Source organism: Callospermophilus lateralis, chromosome 12 (genome assembly GCF_048772815.1).
Source record: "Callospermophilus lateralis isolate mCalLat2 chromosome 12, mCalLat2.hap1, whole genome shotgun sequence".
Taxonomy (NCBI): Eukaryota; Metazoa; Chordata; class Mammalia; order Rodentia; family Sciuridae; genus Callospermophilus; species Callospermophilus lateralis.
In genome coordinates, this window is record NC_135316.1 from 64,841,591 (window position 1) to 64,867,554 (window position 25,964).

The window sequence follows — 25,964 nt, forward strand, 5'->3', positions numbered from 1 at the left end:
TGCATGCTAGGAAATCCAAATGTGACACTGAACTTGATAAAAACACAAAGAAAAACATGACCAAATTCAAGGTGTCCTTGTTCAGGAGCAGCACAAAAATTTCTGGTATGCCAGATGACAATTCCCAAATTAATTCTATTTTTGTTTAGAAAGGTGCCTTGTGGTTTATATTTTCCACTGGATTTACTTTCCTACATAGTCTTGATTTTTGGTTACAATATAAATAGTTTTATCTATGAACATACATCTCCTAGATGAATGTTATTCAAATTTTGGATCATCTAATAGCAGGTTAAAAATATCAATTATTTTTGGTCATAACTATTAAACTTTTTAAAAAAATGATTAAGGGCTGGGGTTGTGGCTCAGTGGTAGAGACTCTTGCCTAGCATGTGCAGAGCACTGGGTTCAATTCTCAGTCCCACATATGAAAAAATAAAATAAAGGTCCATTTACAACTAAAAAAATTTTTAAAAAATAGAAATGATAAAAATGTATCACACATAGGATAATTAGTTTCATTAATTTTTTAAATTACTTATATATATACTATATATATTTCTACATATATTGTGAAAGTTAAAATACACTTCTTATCTTAGATTGTCGTCAAACATTTTTGAAAGGCCCTAAGCTATCCTGATGACGTCTCTGCTTGCTTTCATTGGTCAACCACTGGAAAGCAGACATGAAAAACCCACTAGACAGAGCTGAGACAGTGGTCCCTGCATCTGTGCTTTGCTGAGTGAGGACAACAGGTGTCAGTAGCTCAGGCAGGTTCTCTGGAGGATTCTGAGATTTCATAGATGCAGCAAGTCCCAAAAGACAATTATCTTCAACTGCTCTCTTGCTATTAATTTTGATGATGAATTTTAATTGGTAGTATTAAGAAGAGAAGACAATAGATATTCCAGTTATCTTTAAATCACAATTCAAATGGTAATCCTGACACCTGCTTCAGGACCCAGCGTGGGAACCCGGAACTGTATGACTTCTCCATCCCAAACCTCCCAGGCAGAATTGATGGCTCTTCCATGATATCCTACATGCCTTGGATGGAGCCTTGATGGCATCTTCATATGCACAGCCATCTCTCTCATTGGACTGAGAACCTTCAAAGATACAGATTGTGCTTTTCTAGGAGCAATTGCACTGATTTTTCTGAAGCAATCAAAATGTGTTCTTAAAATGATGAACACTAGACATTCCAAGATTCTACAAGATTTTAAGAATTAAGAGAGAGAAGAGGCTTTCCTGATAACTTCATCTAATCTGATTTTTTAAATTAGTCATTTAAACTGATCAAGGATATCAAATCAGCTTTAACTCATGTGCTGACACTTAGAGACTGGCAGTAGCTCTCTGGGGCACCATATGAGATATGCCAAAGCTGTCTCTGGGCTGAATGGGCAGAAGTGAACACCAGGATTGCTGAGGGGTGTACACAAGGAGATGAAAATGGCCACGTCTTCCATCTTTGAATAACTAATCAGAGGACCAGAATACCCATCTGCACTGGGTAATGAAAATTGATTTTGTTTACAGTAGCACTTCCATTGTCCAGCCTTCTCCTGGGAAATAGTTACGTGTAAGAATTTTAGGAATGAGCAAGGTAATGGTCATGCTCCTGTTTCACTCGTTTCCTTGTTGATACTAACAAATTGGATAGCCATTAGTTCCCAAGTGGGAGAGATGGCAATGGAATTTATTAACAGAGTCACTTCTTCCCAGGAGAGAGCAAAGAACAGCCACATAAAAGTGTCGTTCCTAAAACAGGTAGTTCATAATTACTACTTAACAGCAATTTAAAGGGAAAAAAAAAATGAAGTGAATAGCTGTGGTAATTATAGTCAACTTGTCAAAACTTTTCAGTGTTTGTTAATTTTTGATAGGCAGTCATTCCTTTATTTCCTCCTGGACCTGAAGGGTTGGAATAGGGTAAGCAGTTGTCTTAAAGGCTACTCGAGATATACATTTCAAAGAGGGTCTTTTGTTTTGCTTCATCTTTCTTAGATCCATGTTTATATCCACGATTGCTGTGAAGTAGAAAGCAATGCACTCTAGAGGAAATTGTTTGCAAACCAAAGAGAGAATTCAAAATTACAGGTCAGAGCCATTTGCTTGCAGTTATAATGAAAATTCATGGTTAGATTTCAGAGCACTGCTTGATCATGAAAGCATTGTTTGTGGTGCCTTACCTGAAAAATTAGATAATGGGCTCTTAAATCTCACATCTCCAAGCTGTTCTGAAGACAAGTGAGTCGGTAACATTCAGAAGAGTCCTAGGAATGTCCTCTAGGTGGAGAAGCTCCTTGATGGAGAGCAGGCGCCAGTGGAAGATACAGCATCCCACTCTAAACTCAGCCATGTCAAAGAGAGCAGAATCCCAGAGCAGGTGTGCTAAGTAGGAGACACTGCCGAAGCCCAAAGGGTGTGCTGCACCCTGATCTGGGCAGAGAGGGGCTGTGTACAAAACATTTAATGAAACCTAAGGGGAAAATATGCAGGGCTCACTCAGGGAGGCATTTAGTCTTGAGAGAGCTCTCCATTGTTCAACTCCCATGTCCTTGGACTGCAGACAATGTGTGGAAAGCAGCACTCAGACATCAAATTGTAACTGAAAAGAGAGACTAAGTGGTTCTGGGAAGGAGATTGTGGAGAAATAAAACATGTGGTTAGAGTCAAAATGAGCGGGAGAGAAAGGAATGACATGGGAATTATATAAACACACCATAATCAAATGAAAGAAAAAGGGAAAAGAAGAAAATGCTAAAAGAAAAATTGACCATCGCACACAAAGACAAAGAACCCAGATTGTCAGGATGGAGGGGAAAAAAATTAAAGTACTGAACACAGAAGGAGTTAAGACATGCATCATTTAAAAATTAATAAGAACACGATATATGCAAAATAAGTGTCCGAATTAAGTGATAAATGGCCATGACAGAATGAAATGAAAGAAAACACGATAAACTAGAAGGAGGCAAAAATAAAATGCATATGATTAACATTTGAATGATTCATTTAAAGCAGGGGTCTTCAATTTTCTGTAAAGGACCTGATTATGAATATTTTAAGCTTTGCAAGCCACAGAGTCTCTGTCACAATACTCATCTTTTGCTCATGTGACCTGAAAGCAATCATAGACAACATGTAAATGAATTAGTATGGCTATGTTCCAATAAAACTTCACTTATAACTTCTTGGGTTTTTTTTTGGGGGGGGGAGGGGTGGTATCAGGGATTGAACTCAGGGCACTTGACCACTGAATCGCATCCCCCAGCCCTATTTTTTGTATTTTATTTTGAGACAGGGTCTCACTGAGTTGCTTAGCACCTCGCCATTGCTGGGGCTGGCTTTGAACTTGAAATCCTCCTGTCTCAGCCTCTGGAGCTCTGGGTTTATAGGTGTATGCCACTGCACCTGGCAAAACCTCAGTTATAAAAACTGGTGGTGGCCAGGCACGATAGTGCATGCCTGTAATCCTCCAGCTCCGGAGGCTGAGGCAGGAAAATCATGACTTCAAGGTCAGCCTTAACAACTTAAAGGGCTGGAGATGTGATTCAGTGGTTAAGCGCCCCTAGATTCAATCCACAGTATAAAAAAAAGAAAAATGGTAGTGGGGCAGATTTGGTCTGTGGGCTATAGTTTGACAATTCTTAATACTGAGAACTAAGCATGTATAAATTTGGACAAAGTTTCAAATATAAAACTCAGGGAAATTTCATGGTAATAAATAAAGAAGAAAAAAATGCTAGACACCACTGATTGATCTGAAAACATTATACAGGTCATCAGAATGATACTGTATAATACTACAGATACAGAAGTATGTAGAAATTATGGCCACACTTTGGAGTCATAAGACTTGGGTCTAAATCCTGGCTTTGCCACTCACCACCAAGATCTGCCGCCTTCTATGTGAATCACTTCGCTCATCAAATAAACACAAATTATACTACTTGCAACCTCAATAAAATGGCATGAGGGGTTAAATATATATAAAGTGCTTAGAATAGAACCTAGACACACTAATTGGCTATTAGTATGAACAGCAAGACACATCTAATTGATATAGAACTTCAAATTAAAGAGAAAAAAAAATACCCATTCAGGTATCTGAGCAGAAATGGTACCCAGAAGGGAGAATAAGGTTGGCTTCATGCTTTTCCACAGCAATAATCCATTCCAGAAGACAACAGGGAAATGTCTATAACATACTAAGAATGCATAACCCGAACTGTACAGCAAGTCAAGTGCTGTACCAAGACAAAAGGCTGACATTCTCAAAATACGAAAGAACTCGGAGATGAAGAACTTACAATCGCCTTACTAAAAAAGTAAAGTAAATAAAAATTTCTAAACTACAGGACAATAAAATCCAACCAACCAAGTGATAAATTAAAAAGTAAACTTAGTAATGGAAAAGTCATGGTAAAAGGACTAGCACCGAGCAACGCTTCCATTTAAATAGAGAACTCATAATGATCAGCAGAGGGAATTATGTTTGCAGAATAAAATGTAACGCTACAACGCTGACAAGGAAAAATAATTTGAAACAAAAATGAGGAGGGACAAGGAAGGAGGAAAAGAGAAAAGAAGAGTTCTAATCACAGCATCTTTTCTAGCAGATTTCCTATCCAATTATTTGTGTTGGAATATGTAATTAAAAATTCTTCTGACAATGATCTCATAAAAGTCTTTATGCCATTAGTGGGATGGCATAAGAATTACTGACTCCTATTAATGAAGCAGCATTGATCCCTTAAATATCACCTCAGCTTCTTTTTCTTCTGAAATTTAAATGAGCTTAAATAAAATTTAACTGAGATAAAACTGAAGGAATTTCTAGGCATGGAATCATTGCATTATTTCAATATTAGTTTTCACTTATCTATTTAACCATTTTCAATTTTCTCGGTATCTGTCCAGGAAAAGATGTACAGAAAACTGTTCATGTATTATTTTTAGGTAGAAGAATTTAGGGCAATTTCTTGCTTTTTTACTTTGGACTTGATGGTGGTTTTTGAGAAGCAATGGATGCTATTCCTGCTGCCCCAAAATCCTTTCTTCCTTCTGGCCACACTCATGGTTAAACCATGTTTCCAAGCCTCTCTTACAGATATATATGACCACTTGATAAGTTTTTTTCAACAGAAGGCAAACAGAAGAAAGGTTCAACTCAACCTGGCATGATCCTTGATGACTATTTTTGTTCCTTTCTGCCTGATGACCAGAGGCAACTTAGGAAGTTTATATTATAGATGGCAGATGGAAGGCCACATGTCTGTGTGTGGGACAGAGCCACTCGACAGCTACAAACACTCACTTTGGTTGTGTTACATGGGAAAAGAATAAAGGTTGAATTATTTATACTATGTTATTATGTTTCCTTATAGAGCATCCTGTTCTTTTAGTAGAACAAATATAAGCATGCTTTAGTTTATGAGAAAAAAATAAATAGTAAGCCAGTATCTAAAAGTAGAATCAAACCAGCCATATATATATATATATATATATATATATATATATATATATATATATATATATATATATATTAATTCAGGAGAAACTCCAGAGTGCATAAGTCACAGATTCTGCTTGGTTTGGCAATAAATTAAGAAAAAATACAGTCACCATTATCCTGACTGACAAACTGAAGAGCGGTGTTCACAGGCTGAGAGGGTCAGTAGTAATAGTACTTAAACCATGCTCTCGTGGATCATCTGCATTAAGTTCACCTTTGGGACAGAGAGTTTTGTTTGAGTAATTTTTGGAAAAATCTAATTTTAATATTTTATATTCTCTAAGACAAAATGCATCCTCTGAATTCAGAAGGACACTGATGTCATTACCCTACTATCCAACCAAACATTTCACTTTGTTCTAAGGAAGTCTGTTGGATCTAGACCAAGTTGTCTTCTCTAAACACTCTTTCATAGCAATTTGAAAATTAGTTTTGACACAGGACCCCTTTTATATAGATGAACTCCTTTGTCCAGAACACAGTCCAGGAAACATCACAAATATACAACTCATTGGGGTTTTGACATGTAATAAGAGATTATGAGCCAGGTGCGGTGGCACACACCTGTAATTCCAGTGGCTCAGGAGGCTGAGAGTTCAAAGCCAGCCTCAACAAAGGCAAGGCACTAAGCAACTCTCTGAATAAAATACAAAATAGGGTTGGGAATATGGCTCAGTGGTTAAGTACCCTTGGATTCAGTCCCCAGTCCCTCCCTATAAAAAAAGAGAGAGAGAGAGAGAGAGAGAGAGAGAGAGATATTATGAATCTATACTAGTGTAGGGCTATTGAAAGCTATAGCCATCACTTGATTCACTTGGGTACTCAACCTGGAAGCTAATTATTTATTGAAAAAAATTATCTGAAAGCAGGAAGGGGCATCGAGAGACCATTTGGCCCAGGTTCTTCTGAGTTAGGTATCAAACATTTTTCTTAAACTTTTTAATTACACTGAAAGATGACAGGTTTCCAGATTTTATTTATCACCACTGAGATAAATGGTTTACAAATAATCACTGAGGAGGGGAGCGTGGGAGGTTAAAATAAAAACTCTTGTTTAGTTCTCTTCACACATCTGCCCCTGGAAAATCTTTTTTGAACTCCAAAAATTATTTTTAATTTTATGAAAGAACGAATTGGAATATGAAAGGCATGAGAACACTAAATGTCTGGCTCACATCCTCTCGACAAATAAAAATCTTTCAACAATGTGTTTACAAGTTAGTAGCCAGACATAAACACTAATTTTTCAGTCCAGAGATATCCAATTTCCATCATAATGCATTTAAATTTCTGCAAACTAGAATGTTTTTAGAAACCATGCCAGTCAAAGATGTCTTAAACAATGTTGCTTGATTCTTTTCCTAAGTTAGCTTAATACCAATTAGCTATTATTTCTAGGGAGTACTCAGCCCCCTCAAAGATAACCATTCCACTCTCTTTATTCTTCACTATCTTATTAATTTTGACATTTTTCCTTTTATACATTAAGGTAGCAATAGCAGCACTATCAAGTTCATCAAGTAGAGAAAGACACTTCCAACTTGAAATCTAATTAATTTTTCATGTTCATTATCTTTTAAAAGTGTTTCTTACAAAAGGACATTATCAGCTCTCTTTTTGTTGTAATTGATGTATTTCTTCCCCAACCTTTTAGGTTTTTTTCCTAATAGGTGAGGAAAGTCCTTTAATGCTTATACTTACAATTCTTGCCAATGACTTTTTAAAGGATAAGTATTAAATATGTCATTCAAGACGCATAATGAGTTACAAAAATCAGATTCATTAGAATAAGAAACTCATTAGAGAGTAAGTTTAAATAGTTTACAGAAGTACACTGAATTGTTAAGATGAAATGTACTAATGTGCATTAACATTACTTTTTTAAATAATTGTTTTACTTGTAGTTGGACATAATACCTTTATTTACTTTTTTAATTTTTATTTGGTGCTGAGGATTGAACCCAATGCCTCGCATGTGCAAGGCAAGCGCTTAACTGCTAAGCCACAACTCCAGCCCCACCATTAACTTTTTAAAGAAATCATATAAATAAGAAAACTATTTTGGTGAAAAAATAACAAGTCACATATTGAATATTTTTCAACACTGGCTCCCAATTACATATCATAAACTAGCCTAAAGGAAAAAATAAACGTTAGAAAAAAGGAATGAGTGTGTGTATGAGTGGGTATGTGTGCATATGTGTCTGTTCATTTGCGTTTTAAGGAAGAAAAGGAAAACAATCTGGATAGTTAAAGTTTCTTTACTTACCTAAAGAACTAGCTGTGCATTGAAGATATATGAATAATAAATCTATATTTTGTTAAACTTCTACTCATTTTTAATGCTAGTATTTAACAATTTGAAGTGAGTGAAAGTTACCGTTTGGCACTGGAAAACACCTGTCTATGATATACTTTGTGAGTCTGCCTTCGGAATGTCTGAGACCATGAAGAGAGTCTGCATCCACTCTCAGCTGATCTACTCTGATGGACCAGAAAGCCAATAGTCACCAGTAATTCAAGGAGAATCATCAATTGTCAATTAAAAGAAAATAGAAAGATGCTTTCCTAAATCCAGAGAAAAGTAGAGATAACCAGCTGAAATGAATTGAACTCCAACAATGGGGTTACCAGGTCCCTTAAAACTTTGCCTCGGTTTAAAGGAGAAAAGAAAAACAAACAAACAAAGTGGGGTTGGGGGAGCAAACATCAGAAGGCAACTTCTTTCAAACATGAACTCATGAAAGCATTTTCTCTTTAGAGACATGGATTAATTTGAGTCCCAGAGAACTATTAATTCAGATCAATCCAGTTTGCCTAATAAGTCAAAAATGAAGAGACTGTCTCATACAAAGTTACTAAGACTTGCTAGTACTCAACTTTTCACACTCACTCTCTAATTAACTAGCTGTGATGTGCAGGTACTAATCCTTCCTCCTATGGAATAGGTTGCCTCCAGTTGTCTCCTCACTATGGAAGTGAACTCTCCCACACTTGGGAATCAACAGAACATATGAGCACACTGAAACCATAGCTTTTGTGTAATGAGGGGCATTTTTCTCTGTGAAAATTTAGCTAGTTCATTAAGTAGGATCGAAACCATATACTCAGCTTCATTAGGCACACTTCTATTCAACTGAGCTATCCAGCCCAAAAAGATATTGAAATGCATGTATGGGCAGAACAATTCCGAGAATTCAAATAAACATATAACTTTGGTCTAAAATATTAAAAAGAAGAAAACTTAAGGGAAGAAGAAAACATCTAACAATAAGAAAAAGTGAACCGGTCAAAAGGAAATTAGAAAATTTGAAATCTTTACCCGAATTAATCCAAGTCTCGTCACAGCAGGAGGACAAGGTTCAACAGTGTTCTGCAGAATTTCCATGGCAAAGCTCCTGATGGATGATCATAGTCCTATGCCCAAGAATTCACACTGAAAATAAAACAGCCACTCAGCAGCCATAATAACTTTTTAAAGCTGACTTAGAACATAATTTGAAGGCTTTCCGAAATTATAGGGGTTTTTATGCATTTGTCCTACCTCTAGCTACTTATATCTCAATTCTTTTTCTCTATCTTATAAAAAAAAAAGTAAGCAAAATTTAGAAAAAGAGGCTAAAAGGTGAGCTGTTTTATAGAAATGAATAAGCTAACATTCCCCTGGTCATGACTTCCTGTGCTATACAATTTGAGGAGAGAATAAAATGAGTCTCATCTTCAACAGATGAATCTTCAATTACATTCTGAATAAACCCAATCACGACACCATCATCTTCTCCATTTAGTCTTCAATTAGATATGCAGGGCTTAAATGATCACCTTTCCTTAGGAATATGCATACTCTCTCCCTGTAAGAAATACTATTTCCTGTCTACATTTTGTTGATACTTCCTTCAGGGGAGATCATTTCTGTGTCCTACAAAAGTGGTTCTGCTCCCATGATCATTATCATCATTAAGCATTTATGAAGCACTTTAGACTTATTTACTAGAACTCATGATGATCCTATAAGATAGGTTGGTATAATGGACTTCTTATAAATGAGAAAATGGAGGTTAAGTAACTTAGCCAAGGTCACATAGATAATTTGGATAAAAGACTCAAAGTCCCTGACTTCCCGTTTAGTACCTCAATGAAAACTCTTAAGTGGCATAAAAAGTTATCTCTTCAAAACTTTATACTTCCACTGTTCCTGGACATAAGTAACAAGAGATTTGATTTTTTTGTGTGTGCTAACCCTGCGGCTGACAGCATTGTTTCTGTGGATCTGTGATGACAGGGCCAGTGTCTCCATAGTTCTCTTGGTCTTCCTTCTTGGTCTGAAAATTACAGGCAATCTATCTGTATTCAAGACAGTATGAAGGGAAGAAAGTATGTTACCAGCCCTGTAGAGCCCCATCAGAAAAGCAAAATCTTTTCTAGAAAATCTTCAGCTCAAATCTACTTATAAAACTTTATCAAGAAAGGTTGATAATTTGAACATTTAAGCTTCTATTGTCTGAGGTATAGAGGGTAACAACAAAGGAAATCAAGGCAATTGTGCAAGCCAACTAATGTTGTCTGCCACAGTTACTTGCAGAATTTTCTGTTGAATATTCATTTGCTGAGCATTCCTTGGTTACATTATATGCTAGCATTTTTACCAAAACAGCACCATTCAGATCCTAAATATTTGTTTAAAATTTTAGACTGAAATAAAACTAAGTTGAGAAAATTTTATCTCTATACTTAATTTTGTGAGAAGAGGAGAAGAGTACAATGATATCCACGTGTCAATTTTGGTGGATTAAATCCAAGGTCTAGTTTATTGTGTTCCCAGAAGGTATAACTTGAAAATTGCTATTTTAGTATAAGTGAGTAGACATTTTCCAGCATCCATGCCCTTCCTTTCTTTGTATTAATCCCTCACACATATATCTCCTTCTCCTCCTCTTCTCCTAGATTTCAGTGTTTGATTTGACACCAAGTTCTTTTGTGTATACCCTCTATACATTTAGCCCAAGGCTATATATCACCTATATATATATATGTGACAATTTTATTGAGATACAATTCATATTCCATACAATGCAAGCATTTTAAGCACCTAATTCAATGACTTTTTAGTATTGAATTACTAAAGTAGTGGGCAACTTCAATCATTTATTTGACATTCTGCACAACTTTATCTTTCTGGAACATGGACTACCTGCTATGAGAGAATTTACCAATTATGAAGAGTTATAAAATAATTTTTTATTTATGTTTGCCTTACATCCCCAAGGAGAGTGACTTCTCTTTTGTATCTATGTGATGCAACAAACATTTCTTTGGCACTCAATATGTGTCAGTTAAATGATTTACACATATTATCTTAATGCTTGTAACTCATGGAACCAGTAAGAGGTAATTCAAATTGAGAGGTTAAGCAACTCACTCAAAGACACACATGGTAAGGTGATAAACACAGATGTAAATCCATGCAATCACTTTTAATCACTATGCTTTTAATTATTCTGCAATGGAACAAAAGAAGGAGGGGGAAAAGTAAAAAGGAAGGGGAAAAAATGAAGAGTTGGAGGAACGTAAGGAGGCAAACAGGTAAGTAGGGAGGCAGCACAGATGTGTATTTACCATAAGACTAATAAAACTTAAGCTTCAAGGCTCCTCAATTGCTTAGGTCTTCCCAAGACCTTAAGAGGCCCCAAGTTCAAGCAATCTATGATATATTTCAAAATGACTACAGTAGAAGAATATAAAATTCCTAACCCATAATATGATCACTGTTTGAAGAGATGAAAATTCTTATTACTCTGTTTAGATTGTTACACATCGTACACATGTATCACATGATCATAATGTACTCTGAAAAGATGAATGAATAACATGTCACCAAGAAAAGAGGCTCTCTAGCAATGATTTGTAATTGTGAGAAAATTTCAGAAGCTATTGTAACTGCAATCAGTTAAGACCTGTCTCTCTTCACTCTGACTCCCTTCTCTTACACGTGTCCTCATGGGTAGTAGAATTGTGGTGGCTGTGGGTAATTTCATATCCACCCAAGATTAAGTCAAGTTTAGAATTTATTTGTTTGGACTTTGCAGAATATATTTAAATAATATGAAATCATTTGCATGTATAGTTGTTATATATACCATCCTCATATAGGAATGACTTTTAGGAAAATTCCTTCTGCCCTTTGTGTCAACTCCCCAGCCTCATTGTATAAAGGTCTCATATACCAGATAAAGTCACCATATGAATGTGACCTACAGTGCCTGGCTCAATAAAAAATTTTAATAGTGAGTGAGAAACAGATTGAAATGTATGGAGGCAGAGCTACTCTGTGAAAAAGGCTCCCAAGCATCAGATACATAAAATTGTAAACAGAAAGTATGTTTAATACCTAGTCAAAATGTAAGTTCTCTCTTCTCAGGAATATTTTATTGAATGCAGACTATGCCATTACAAAGCATCTTATATATTTTTTTCTTTTAATGAGAATTGTACCAAATAAAATTTATCAGCATCCCTATGTTTATAGGGAAAAACCTATAACAGTGCTATAAACAGTAAATATTTCTGTGAGTGGATCCACATGTTTTATGCATTCTACTGTGCCTTATCACAACACTGCCAATAACAAAAAGTATAACAAAAAGAAATTTTCTAAACTGTTGATAGATACAAATTTTCATCAATTGTGCTAGGGGAAAGGATGAATTTAGTTTTCCTCTAAACAAATGTAGAAAGTTACATGATGTTTTTTTCCCATAAAGAGGCAGTTAAGGGACATGTAAGCAAAAATGTAAATAAAAACATACCAAGGAATAAGTTAATAAAGAGATATGTTATTTTTCTAAATCAATGTTTGTGATTTTGTCCAATTTAAAAAATTGGAACTCACAGATATTTCTCTTTTCATTTTAGATAAATATTAACTTAGTATTTATTTATTTATTTTGAATTCTTTTTCTTAAAGAGGTCCCATATATTGCCTAAGCTTTAGGATTCCTGATAATGTGGTTCTGACCCTGAAAGAGGGAAGAACAAAAAATAACATTGAATCAGTACCTAAACATTTCCTTAAGCCATAGACAACACATTGTGTGACACACTACAGGTGCGGCCAGTGAGAATGTCAATCACAGTGACGAGAAAGGCACCTTTTCCCCAGAATGGTCACCGTAGAAGCCTCTGAGGGAAGCCTCCAGTAGAACTCAGGGTTATCCAGATCCTTCATGAAGGAAGCTGGGTAGGAAAGAGTGAGAACAGATTATTTAGCAATTTAGCTTTTAAAGATATTCAATATTTGTCAATCTACAACTTTTAGTGCAGAATCAAGCATACCAACCTTAGTGCAGTAATGGAAATGAGCAGAATAAGCAACAAAATTTTTAAACCAGCTAATGAAGAGTTCAACATCTGCAGCTGAGACCATAGAGACGGATCGTGAATGCTTTCAGCAAGACAAAGTTGTCCCGGTGACTAGAAAAGAGAGCACTCTGTAAAGATAAGAAACAAAAAGATAAATGACAAGAAGGTGAGCAAGGAGTGGTCAAAAAGATTATAAAGGAGTGACAGCCTAGCAGTGATGTGGCACAGCTCAGTTAAGCATTGCTTCTATGCACACTTCTTCTATTGGAGGATTTATGGAGCTAGACAAAAGAACGGCAACATTGCAGGGTAAATGGCCCGGTTGGACTAAGTTCATTGTCACTCCAGCTGGCACAAGATACAACTAGAAAAGAAGGGAGAAAGAAAAAGAACTGTGCTTTTATCAGAGGATGTTGGCTGAGTGCAGAAGAATGTTCATGAAGTGAATTTCCTGGCTCTAGCCCAAGGGCAACCAGTGATTTTCTAGAAGAAGGCAGAACAAAAGGAACCAAGGTACCTTGGAAGGACAGGCCAGCTGCCTTTTACTAGATATGCTCAAATAGAAAGAATGATAGTAAACACTGGCACCGCATGTGTGTGTGTGTCCTGGACCAGGTGTTAGGCTAAGCACTTTAAAAACATGTAATGCACACAATAATACTTTGAAGTAGGTGTATTATTGGAATTTTATAAGTTGAAAAAATGCACATCTAGAAAAGGTTTTTTTTAAAAAAAAAAAATGCTCCTGATCACAGAAATAGCAGTTGGTGGAATTTTAAGGTAGTCTTTGTGCCTACAGAATTCAGATTCTTTTAAACAAAACCAAATGGTCGCCCTGTACTACATAACTTTGTACAATTGAAATAATAATTTCTAAATGAAAAAAATTTCAAACTTTGTCACAGTACCTATTGCTAAAAAAAAAAAAAAATCCTCAACTCCTACATTAGAAGCAAATAACCTTTATTTATGGTTTTGCTCACTTAAAGCTGCAGATAAGATGGCATTCCCACTCTCCATTTTCCTGTCTTTTAATTCACCCACGGACATCTGTGTCTACAAGGAAGGCATTTCACCGCCTCACTTCCTCAAGCAGAAAACATTGTAACAGTCTATTTTGAATCTCTCTTCTTTCCTATTTCTTATTAGAAAGAAACATCCAGATCTTAATGCCAATCTCCTAGTTGGTGCTCCAGCCAAAACTAGACTCAGATTCCTGGCTCTGTTTTGTATCCCACCCCAGAGGGCAAGGACCTCAGGTTTCATTGATGAATACCCAATGGCTTTCAGCATTCCATAGGATCCATGTGTGGAGTGTTCATTACAGACAGCTGTTCTGCATGCAGACTGGAGATAACTGTGCTGTGGCTTAAATCTCTGTATCTTGCCGGTTTAGTGCATTTATACACTTATAAAAAATAGCTAAGGCACTAATTTCCATTAAGAACTAATAGCCCACAAAATTTCTTGTTTTAGCTTGAAACTGTGTTTGAGTTAGGTATTAGATTTCTCTTCACTCTTGTATATCTTAAAATATCCAAAATTGAAATTATATTGTTTTTACCATACAATGTGTAGATTATTTCATTGAAACTGTGTTTGGGTCAGAAGACACTAGAGTTCTGTTTACCCTTCTGTAACTAAAAACACCCAAAGTTGGTATTAAATCATTTTTAGCATTCAGTATATAGATTCTTATATTTATAAGCAGAGAACATTAACAATTTTTAATTTTCAAAGAAATCTACCAACTCTGGCCATATTATAAACCCTCGGAGCAGAGAGTTCTCCAATGTTCTGGTGAGTTCTGACTTGATATTAAGGTCATTTCAAATGTATTTAAAACCTTGCTGAAAGGTAAGCCCTAACCTAGGACTGACAGATAGCCATCCTAGGAACTAATGTTATTTTAAACATTAATAGCCTGTGGCTCATGTTCAGGGTATGAAGTACAAGGTTACACATCAGGACCCATGCAGAGAATTCATGTTCTGAGTGAAGGGCAGTGGCCCCTTGGCTGCTTTAGCAATCTGTGAGAAAGTGACTAGAACCATTTTGGATGCTTGGGTTTGGAATCATATAAATCAAATATTGACCTTGAGCTTCAGTATGCCACTTAATCTCTGCAGATTTCAGTTCCTTGACTGTCAAATGGGGGTACGTGATGCCTGCTTACATTGTTAGTAGAAAACTAAACACACTGTGTATAAAGAATAATGGCTCATCCTAAAAGTCATCTCCTTTTAAATATCTGTCAGGCACTTCAAACCTAACACATCTCCAAAGTGGATGTATCAACTTCTCTTCTTCTACTACCACCCTTTCCCTATTCCAATAACTCATATCCAAATCACAGAAACCATTAATAACTCCCCCTTATCACTGAGTTTTTATATCTAATTGGACCTCAAAATGCTGTCAAACTGTATCTCTAATATGACTAGTCTCTGTCCCCTTTTCTGCTAGTTTGGGTCTTGCTATGGTTTGGAAATGGTTGGAGTGTGTGTCCCAAAATGTTATGTTGCTGGAAGCTTGGTCCTTGTATGATGGTGGTCAGGTGGTGGAACCTTTAAAAAGTGGTTTATAAAAGAAAATAATTACATCATGGGGGCATGGTCCTTGGGAGGCATTAAGGGTGGTCTCTCAGGTGAGTTAGTGCTAAGGTGGTAAGGTTGTTATAAAGCCAGGACATCCCACACACTTGATCCTTTCTGCCTATTTCTCCTTTTCCTTTTCTACCATGTTGTGGCATAGCCAGGGAGGTTTTCATTCAAGGATGAACAGATAGATCTCCCAATTATGGACTTTCAACCTCCAAAACAGTGAGTTAAATAAACTTTTTCTTTATAAAGTTACTAGTCTTCAGTTTTTTATTAAAACAACAGAAAATGACTAATATGGGACTTCATGCTTTCTTAACTGAGTGAGTAACAATAAGAATGACTAATCTTTCTAGTTTCTGAATTTTCCCCTTGAAGTTCATTCTCCCTTCCACTGGTAGGGTGTTATTTCTAGGTTGAAAATATGATGCTGCTACTCTCCTACATAATCTCCAACAGTCTCATGACTCCAGCACCAAGTCCAGGCTCCCAAGACAGAATAAGGCCTTTGATGGCCTTGTGTACATGACTGTGATTTTCTCTTTCCTTCTAACACTCCTCACTCTGTACAGATCAGCAATATTGGACCCCTTACAGATCCTTACCTGTACTCCCTACTCAGAACATCCCTACCCCAGTTTTCTTCAAGTAGGTCAGTGCCACTTCATCTAGATCTAGAGCAGTCCACAGCAGTATCTTAGAAGAAATGCAAATGCACATTCCCCTTCCCACATAGACAAATTAGATTGTAACATATTTTAATATGTTCTATATGTAATTCTGGTACATGCTATAGTTTGAGAAACACTGGCCTAGGTGATTTATTTATCATTTAAAATCCAAACCTGGCCCCATCTCCTCCAGAAAGCCCTCTCTGAGGTCCATAGCATGAATTAGGTAAATGCAATGCCTTCTTTTTTTAAATTTTTTTTTCTTTTTTTTATTGGTTGTTCAAAACATTACAAAGCTCTTGACATATCATATTTCATACATTAGATTCAAGTGGGTTATGAACTCCCATTTTTACCCCAAATACAGATTGCAGAATCATATCGGTTACACATCCACATTTTTACATAATGCCATATTAGTAACTGCTGTATTCTGCTACCTTTCCTATCTTCTACTATCCCCCCTCCCCTCCCCTCCCATCTTCTCTCTCTACCCCATCTACTGTAATTCATTTCTCTCCTTGTTTTTTTTTTTCCCATTCCATTTTCATGCAATTTCCCTTTTCTCTCCCTTTCCCTCCCACCTCATGTCTCTGTTTAATGTTCATCTTTTCCTCCTGTTCTTCCTCTCTACTCTGTTCTTAGTTGCTCTCATTATATCAAAGAAGACATTTGGCATTTGTTTTATAGGGATTGGCTAGCTTCACTTAGCATAATCTGCTCTAATGCCATCCATTTCCTTGCAAATTCCATGATTTTGTCATTTTTTAGTGAGTAATACTCCATTGTGTATAAATGCCACATTTTTTTTCCATTCATCTATTGAAGGGCATCTGGGTTGGTTCCACAGTCTAGCTATTGTGAATTGTGCTGCTATGAACATCAATGTGACAGTATCCCTGTAGTACGCTCTTTTAAGGTCTTCAGGGAATAGTCCGAGAAGGGCAATAGCTGGGTAAAATGGTGGTTCCATTCCCAGCTTTCCCAGGAATCTCCATACTGCTTTCCAAATTGGCTGCACCAATTTGCAGTCCCACCAGCAATGTACAAGAGTACCCTTTTCCCCACATCCTCGCCAGCACTTGTTGTTGTTTGACTTCAGAATGCCTGCCAATCTTACTGGAGTGAGATGGTATCTTAGGGTGGTTTTGATTTGCATTTCTCTGACTGCTAGAGATGGTGAGCATTTTTTCATATACTTGTTGATTGATTGTATGTCCTCCTCTAGAAGTGTCTGTTCAGGTCCTTGACCCATTTGTTGATTGGGTTATTTGTTATCTTCTTGTTTAATTTTTTGAGTTCTTTGTATACTCTGGATATTAGGGCTCTATCTGAAGTGTGAGGAGTAAAAATTTGTTCCCACGATGTAGGCTCCCTATTTACCTCTCTTACTGTTTCTCTTGCTGAGAAAAAACTTTTTAGTTTAAGTAAGTCCCATTTGTTGATTCTTGTTATTAACTCTTGGGCTATGGGTGTCCTATTAAGGAATTTGGAACCCGACCTCACAATATGTAGATCGGAGCCAACTTTTTCTTCTTTCAGACACAAAGTCTCTGACTTGATATCAAGCTCCTTGATCCATTTTGAGTTAACTTTTGTGCATGGCAAGAGAAGGGGATTCAGTTTCATTTTGTTGCATATGGATTTCCAGTTTTCCCAGCACCATTTGTTGAAGATGCTATCCTTCCTCCATTGCATGCTTTTAGCCCCTTTATCAAATATAAGATAGTTGTAACTTTGTGGATTAGTCTCTGTGTCCTCTATTCTGTAACATTGGTCCACCTGCCTGTTTTGGTACCAGTACCATGCTGTTTTTGTTACTATTGCTCTGTAGTATAGTTTGAAATCTGGTATCGCTATGCCGCCTGATTCACACTTCCTGCTTAGAGTTGCTTTTGCTATTCTGGGTCTTTTATTTTTCCATATGAATTTCATGATTGCTTTATCTATTTCTACAAGAAATGCCATTGGGATTTTGATTGGCATTGCATTAAACCTATAGAGAACTTTTGGTAATATCGCCATTTTGATGATGTTAGTTCTGTCTATCCATGAACAGGGTATATTTTTCCGTCTTCTAAGATCTTCTTCTATTTCTCTCTTTAGGGTTCTGTAGTTTTCATTGTATAAGTCTTTCACCTCTTTTGTTAGGTTGATTCCCAAGTATTTTATTTTATTTTTTTTGAGGATATTGTGAATGGGGTGTTTTTCCTTATTTCCGTTTCAGAAGTTTTGTCGCTGATATACAGAAATGCCTTTGATTTATGCATGTTGATTTTATATCCTGCCACTTTGCTGAATTCATTTATTAGTTCTAGTAGAAGAACTTAAATTATCACTATTTGCAGATGACATGCAAAGCCTTCTTATGAAATCCCACCACGTCCTATTCATTATGCTTAATATGTCAGGGACAATATGTATTCCGTTACTTATTTTCTTCTATGAATTGTGAATTTCTTCAGGGCAAAGTATATATCTCAGTTAACTTTGATTCCCCAACACCTAGTATCTCAAACTTTTAATACTAGTAAGTAATACTTGTATGGTGCTTAATTTGTGACTCTTTCTCTTCTAGCTCTTTACATACATGAATTCATTTTATTATTACAATAACCCTAGAAGATAGATAATATTATTATCAAGTCCATTTTGCAGATGAGAAAACTAAAATAAGACAGAACAAATAAATTTTATCCAAAATAATCCAGTGAATCAATGTCAGAACTAGGATTCAAAGTCAGACACGGCCAATTCTGGAGTTCCCAGTCCATGTTCTCAACCACTATAAGACACTGCCTCTGCAGAATTGCAAATGAATAAGTACTTGAATTGTCTGGCACATGATTGCTCAGTAAATGGAGCAACCATTCTCATTATCATCACCGTCAGACTCCCACAAACGAAATTACTTGCCTAAATCTCTGCAATAAACTCTTCTCACTGCTGCCTCCTCTTTGGCTCAAACACTCTCCTTGTAGTTCTCATATCAAGATACAGCAGGGTCTCATCTGATGCCAAGGGCTTCCTGGGGGAAAGATATGGAATCTCAGAGAGCCTAGGGTCTGCCACTTCCAATCATATCCTAGTCTAAAACTTCATCAATAGAATTATTTCCTTAGAATGCCCCCAGAGTGACAATGTAAGAAAATGATGAAAACTTCCACTTCCATTTAAAGTCATCAAAGTCAATCATCCAAAGAGTATTGACAGCATTCTCACTCCATCCTAATGTGCAAATATAACATTATGAGATAGCAGGAATATTTCAAATACTTACTGGTATATTTTCCCTTCTTGGTAATTGCTTTAGATTGAATTGTGTATATACCTCTGAAAAAGTCTGTACACTGAAGTCCTGACTTCTAGAACCTCAGAATGTGGCCTTTCTTGGAGATGGGGCCTTTACAGGGGTAATCAAGTTAAAATTGAAGCCAGAATTAGATAGGTAAATCGAGTCAGGCCAATTTTGAGTGAGTCAACAAGTTGAAGACTGTGCCCTGAGGGATTGAAATGTTATTTCCTTCAGAGCCCTTCCTCCACCCTTAATCAAGAACCTGCCCCTGCTCCAACCCGTTGCCAAGGTAACCTGTCCCAGGAACTGCCCCTTCCTACAGGGAGCTGTAAGGTTGTTAATGTGTCCTTGGCTGCTCCATCCTGCCCTTCCCCCTTCAGCCCACCTGTTTCCCACCTTTGGGCCATCCCACAGAGCATTCCTGAACATTCCTGGGCCTAGTCCCATACACAGGAAAGAGGAAGATAAGGGGGGGAAAGGCAGGAGAACAAAGGAAGACTAGGACATATAAAAAGGGCAGAACACCTGGCTTCTCGCTTCTCGGGATACCAGGATAGCAGCTACGGCCCCCTTCTCCATCCCAGGAGAAGTCTGTGTTTATTATGTTTATTTAAAAAGTCTACTCCTCTTTAAATAAAACTTGCTTTACATGCTTGCCTCAGCATGCTTCTCTAATGTTCAAACTTCAACACTTGAGGGAGCAGAACTCATCACTGATAACTGGGCGGTAACAAAATGAGGTCATTAAAGTGGACTCTACTGCACTTGACCTGTGTTCTTATAAGAAAAGAAATTTGAACATAGCCACATGGAAAGGGAAGACAATGTAAAATACAGGAAAAGATGGCCATCTACAGGATATAAAGAACAGCCTAGGACAAATTCTCCCTCACAACCCTCAGAAGGACCCAACCCTACCAACACCTTGATTTCAGACTTCTGACCACCAGAACTATAGGACAATAAAATTCTATCATAAAATCTATTCAGTTAGTGACACAATTGTCCTCCTTATCCTTATGCTTATTCACTTTTTATGATTTCAGTTACTAGCAGTCAACTATGTCCCAAAATATTAAAAAATTGAATAATTTGTGTTAAGGTGCACACCATCCTGAGCAGTGTGATAAAACCTTGCACCATTCCATGCCATCCCACCAAAGACTTGAATCATCCTTTTGTCCAGTGTATCCATGCTGTATACACTACCTGCCCACTAGTCAGATTGACAGTTGTGGTATCACAGTGCCATGTTTGATAACCATTATTTTACTCAATAATGGCCTTCAAGGAACAAAAGTAGTGATTCAAAGGAGCCACCAGGGCATAAAAGATGAAAGGGCAGATTTACTCTGGTACTATTTGGCAATGTTGCAGGATATAACGTTATGTAGAATTTGGTACTCTGCAGTCTCAGACATCCTCTAGAGGTCTTGGAACATATCACCATGAATAATAGGGTGCTACTGTACTTAGTTATAAGAGTCCAGGCAAACTAAAACAGGAAGCCAGATTTCTTCCCTAGGCTCCTTCACCATTCCTATAGTAAGTGAAAGGATAGAGGAGGACCTTCCAAGGAAAGAGAGAAGAGACTGAAAGGGAGCCATGAGCCCATCAAAAGTCAAGGGAAAGAGCTGAATTGGGGGACAGATGGGGGAGAAAAGAAGAAATAAGAAAGAAGAATCAGGAATATCTTCATTTTCTATCATCCTTAACTTTAGAGTTGAACTTCTGATCCCTTATAGGTGTTGCTCTTCAATTCTCTGTAAGTTTTCAAGTTCCTTAAGGAAGCCTTGGGTCGCTCAGAGCAACATGTCTTCTGGGGTGGGGGTAGAAGTGGGACTGGCGGAGAGGGAGATAGTACCCCCGATTCCTCATAACCCAGGAATACAGAAACACACATGCTCCAGCAGGGAATATTAGACTGTGGGGGAAGTCATGGACTAAAAGAGACCTGGGCAAGGACAGAGGCCACAGGGTAGAGTCAGAGGCACAATGATCAGAATTGATCATGTCCTTGACTCCAACAGGTACTGCCAACACAACCCAAAGCACAGGAGGGGCAGTCACACATCAGTGGACAACGTCTTGCCTTCTCAATGATCTGTTGGAATGAGGTGTCTCAGAGTACGCAGGCAGGCAAAATACCAGAAGACGGTAAGTCAAACAATGATCCCGTCCCTTCTCCCTTGTGAACACTCAAGCATTTCCTTGCACTCGAATGGCACCTTTTGGGGAAAGTCCTTTGATGGGAAAAACATACAAGCCTTCCAATCGGTATTTGGGGTAAAAAATGGGAGTTCATAACCCACTTGAATCGAATGTATGAAATATGATATGTCAAGAGTTTTGTAATGTTTTGAACAACCAATAATAAAAAGAAAAAGAAAAAACATGCAAGCATCTCAACTTTGAATGTGCTATGGTTACTACAACATAAATTCCACTGTATATCAGATGGAACTCTGACTGGAAAATAGAAATTTTTACAGAGCTATTACTAAGAAGGAGGCTCCTAGGTAAAGCAAATTTGGTTATTGTTACTAAATTGTACTGAGTAAAAACCCTAAAACAACTTTTCACTCATTCATTTGATGTAGCACTACAGTGTGCAAGAAGGTGCCACTCTGGGTTCTACAGGGATTGACAGATGCCGCATAAAGGAGATCTGCAAGGCCAGCCACCCCCCAGTTGTTACTGTTCATGGGGCACCTGAGGCAAAATTTCCCCCTGTACAGTGACAACGTTCATCATCTAATTTGCCCTTCTGGTGTACGTATACAGCTATTTAGAGGGCCAGATCCTTACAAAGCTTTGAAAAAATGAACTGGAAAGAGAAATATTACATATGTGGGGCCAAGGGTGATCAGGGTAGGGTAAGTCATACATGAGATAATCTCTACTTTTGGAATCAATGAAGTTTGTGGTTTACAACTCTGTTTTAGCTCCCTGTGCAGCCATCCCACATCTCCTAATCTGTATTCAGGTAGTGATTTTGAGTATTATGTAGCTTGAAAACTTGAAGTGAATTTTCTGGGTGGTTAATAAGCTATCTGTACAAGTATTAATGAACAGTGACCTTGCACTGAAACAAACGCTCCCTAAGTGTTTGTCTCTTCATTGCTTTCTCTAATACCGTAGCATCTAGCCTCCTTACTTTCCTGGCTGATTACTGTGTGCTGAGGTTTCTGCCTTACAAAATCAGACATGCTAAGTGGGTACACATACCCACCCACCCTTCCAAAGCTACACCGGAAGCATGTGACCAAACTACTGAGATGTTTTCTTTAACTTCCTTCACTGTCCAATATGTATTCATACAGTGTGGAATATTTTTAATAGATATGGGGATTTTTAAATAGATCAATCTAATTGTTTTATTGAGAGGTCAATATGTGCCATGTGCCATCCTAAATGTCAATAGATGAGAAATGATGGAGAATATAGTCCCTATCCTTAAAAATTATTTACAGAAAATTCTGAGTATTTTACATCTAAATGAGATTGATATTTAATAAAAACATTTAAATGGAAGATATATAGATATATAGATATCTATATCTATATATATCTATATATATGTATATATATGAGAGAGAGAGATTGCCATGCATTTCTAACAATTGATTCCTACAGCCAACCTTTCCATTAATTAATAAAATTAACTCCATTTTGCAGATGAAGCAAATCACCTAACATCATGTTGCTGTTGAAGTGTGATGAACCTCTATTCAACAAAGGATAAGCTAACCAGATCCAAAGGAACACTATTTCACATACATTTCTATTTTTTAAAACACTACACAAAAAAACTCTGTAATGTAGTGTAACATAGTCTCTGAGCCAGCCATTTATCAAAATGGTCTGAGAAACTTTTCAAACACATACATACCCATATACCTGAGCTTCACTCCTGCAGATTCTATTGGGTAGACCTGGACTGGCTTACAAATATCTATTTTTATAAAGCTACCAACCCAATTTCAGTGACCATTTGGGTTCAGGAGTTATTGCTATAAAATCTATAAAGGCAGCATCTATGCAGACCAAAGAGAAGAAGTTCTAGAAAATATCCAAATTATTAAGGATATTTTTAACCATTAACTCAGAACAAAAAAAACCAGAAATTTTAAAAAGCCAGGAATTCTAAAATATCTTGATTAGTGAAATTTGTTAAAGGAAAAAGTCATATAGACAATTCTATATGCAGCAACCAGAGTGTCACAAAGAAACACTTTGGCTCGCGGAACTTGAAAATAGTTAACCTCTTATCCCTTGAACAGTAAAAGGCATGGGCTCACCAGATGGGCTTTTCCTAAATTGGTTTCCCCTGAGATTTTCCTGCTGGGATTGGGTATCCATAGACTGAGATTAACTTTAAGATAGTCAATAAGGGCAAGACCCTGCCTTGAGTTATAGTTGCACAGCTACCTGTGTGGTGTGTGGAGCCTGCAGAGAGAGGAGGAATTGCCTTCTGTATGCTTCTGCTTCCCTCCGGCGGCCCAGGTCATGCCCTACATATGGCGAGTACTGCAAAATATTTGTGAGTTTTGAGTTTCTTCCTCCCTTGCCTCTCTTGGAATTTATTCCCCTGAATTTATAACTTATATTATCAAAGAGATCACTGAGCCACATTTTAAAAAAGGATAATTGATTAGTAACAATTAAGGCAACACAATTATTTTCTAGTCTTAATACTTAGTTGATGGAGTCCAATTCCCACCCACATTCTTGCCCTTCAATCCAGGGATAACTTGCTGTGGATTCAAATCATTTCAAGAGTGGGAGGCAATCTTCAGTTGCTTAATTATGTATGTAGAAAAGATATCAAAAGTTCTTCAGTGTTGTCTATCATGTGCATTAAAGTTAGAAAATGAAATGAGTTTGTTGTCATAGACACTTCCACCAAGAAGACATTTCTCTTAGTCTGTCCCTAGAAAACAAGATAAAACCCAAAATGTATAAAGGTATTTTGAGTCTTCAGTTGAACTTAACTTGAACACTATTGTTTCTCTGCTCAAATACCTCATTAACTAAAGCCCCATAAGCCTCAAATGTCAATTCTGAAAACTATTATACAAGCACCAGTTATTGTTGCTTTAACTTTACCTCTGCCTGTCAAACTCTGAAACTCTCTCACTTACTCATATTTTCTTTCTGCTTCATTTGTAATTTCTTGGCTAAGGTAGATGAGTAACTATGATGAAGTAAACTCCCAAGTGTCAGAAAGAGACTAGAAAGAAAGCTAGCCCGCACACACAAATCACTTTTATACAGTGCAACTTGTCATGATGAAGGACCTCTCGTCCCTGTCCCCTCTAGATACACAGACTTTCAGTTCTGCCCCCACTGCCTCCTCCCAGTAAGACTGCAGAGGTCAGGGAGAGAGAATGCAGAGTCTTTTCCAACAGAAAGTGAATGTGCTGAGACTAGGTAGCTCAGGAGAGAGGTAATGGGTTGTAGATGCAGGTGCCTCAGGTCACTGGGTCTGTTCAGGCCCAATAGAGGAGTTTGCACCTGCTCATAATGCAATGCCAAGATTCGGAGTAACTTTCTGGATAATGTAGTTTCCCTTTTGAGGAAAAAAAAACTTTTATTATGTTGAGAAAAATAACATATTAGTTTTAGCTGGATTACCAACCTGTTCTTTTATTTCACAAAGCAAGAATCTCAACTGAGGGTGTTACCTTGGGGTGACTCTATGCTAATTGCTCCTGTTCAGACATGCTATGCGTAAATATATCAGTGGACTTGATTCACTCTCCTAGGTTTTATGTGGCATGATAGAAATTAAGCATAGTTTTAGCAGCTATAATTCCGCTGGAAGAGAGAAGAGCTCTAATTATTGTTTCTTGCCCTGAGAGGATTTTAAGATTCACACCAAACTTTATTCATTCAACAAACATTTTTTGAGTACCTAATACAGCCAGGAAACATGCTAGGTCCTGGGGATACTGCAGTGATTAGTGCATAGTAGATGTGTTCCCCATCCTTCTGGAGCCCATGATCCAGCAGTGGAGAAAGACAGTTACACGGATAATAGTAATCAGGTGTGATGTGTGCTGTGATGAGAAGGTTGAGGGAGCTACTCACACAAATGGCAAGAGGAGCTAACCAAGGCCTGAGGCAAGTGAAGTCTCTCAGCACAAAGACCTGAAATCAGAGTTTTCTGGACATAGAGCAAAACATCTGTGAAGGTGAGAGGTGAAAGAGAGATTAGTGTGCCTGTGGAGCCAGAAAAAGCTTGGCTGGAAATGGAGGCAGAAATGGACAGATGAGAGGCTGGTCTAGCCACAGGGCCAAGCTGTGGAGGATGGAACCACCCACAGGAACGGCAGTCCTTCTGCAAGTCCAGGTCTGGTTGAAATTCTCCATCATTTTCCATCCAGAGTGTTCCACACCCTCATTCCTTGCCTCCTCTCTTGCTTTACTGAAGTGATTCCTCTTGCACAACTCCAAGGGTTGTGTGTGTTCATTCAGAGACACATGGAAGAGGAAGGTATAGTTAATCT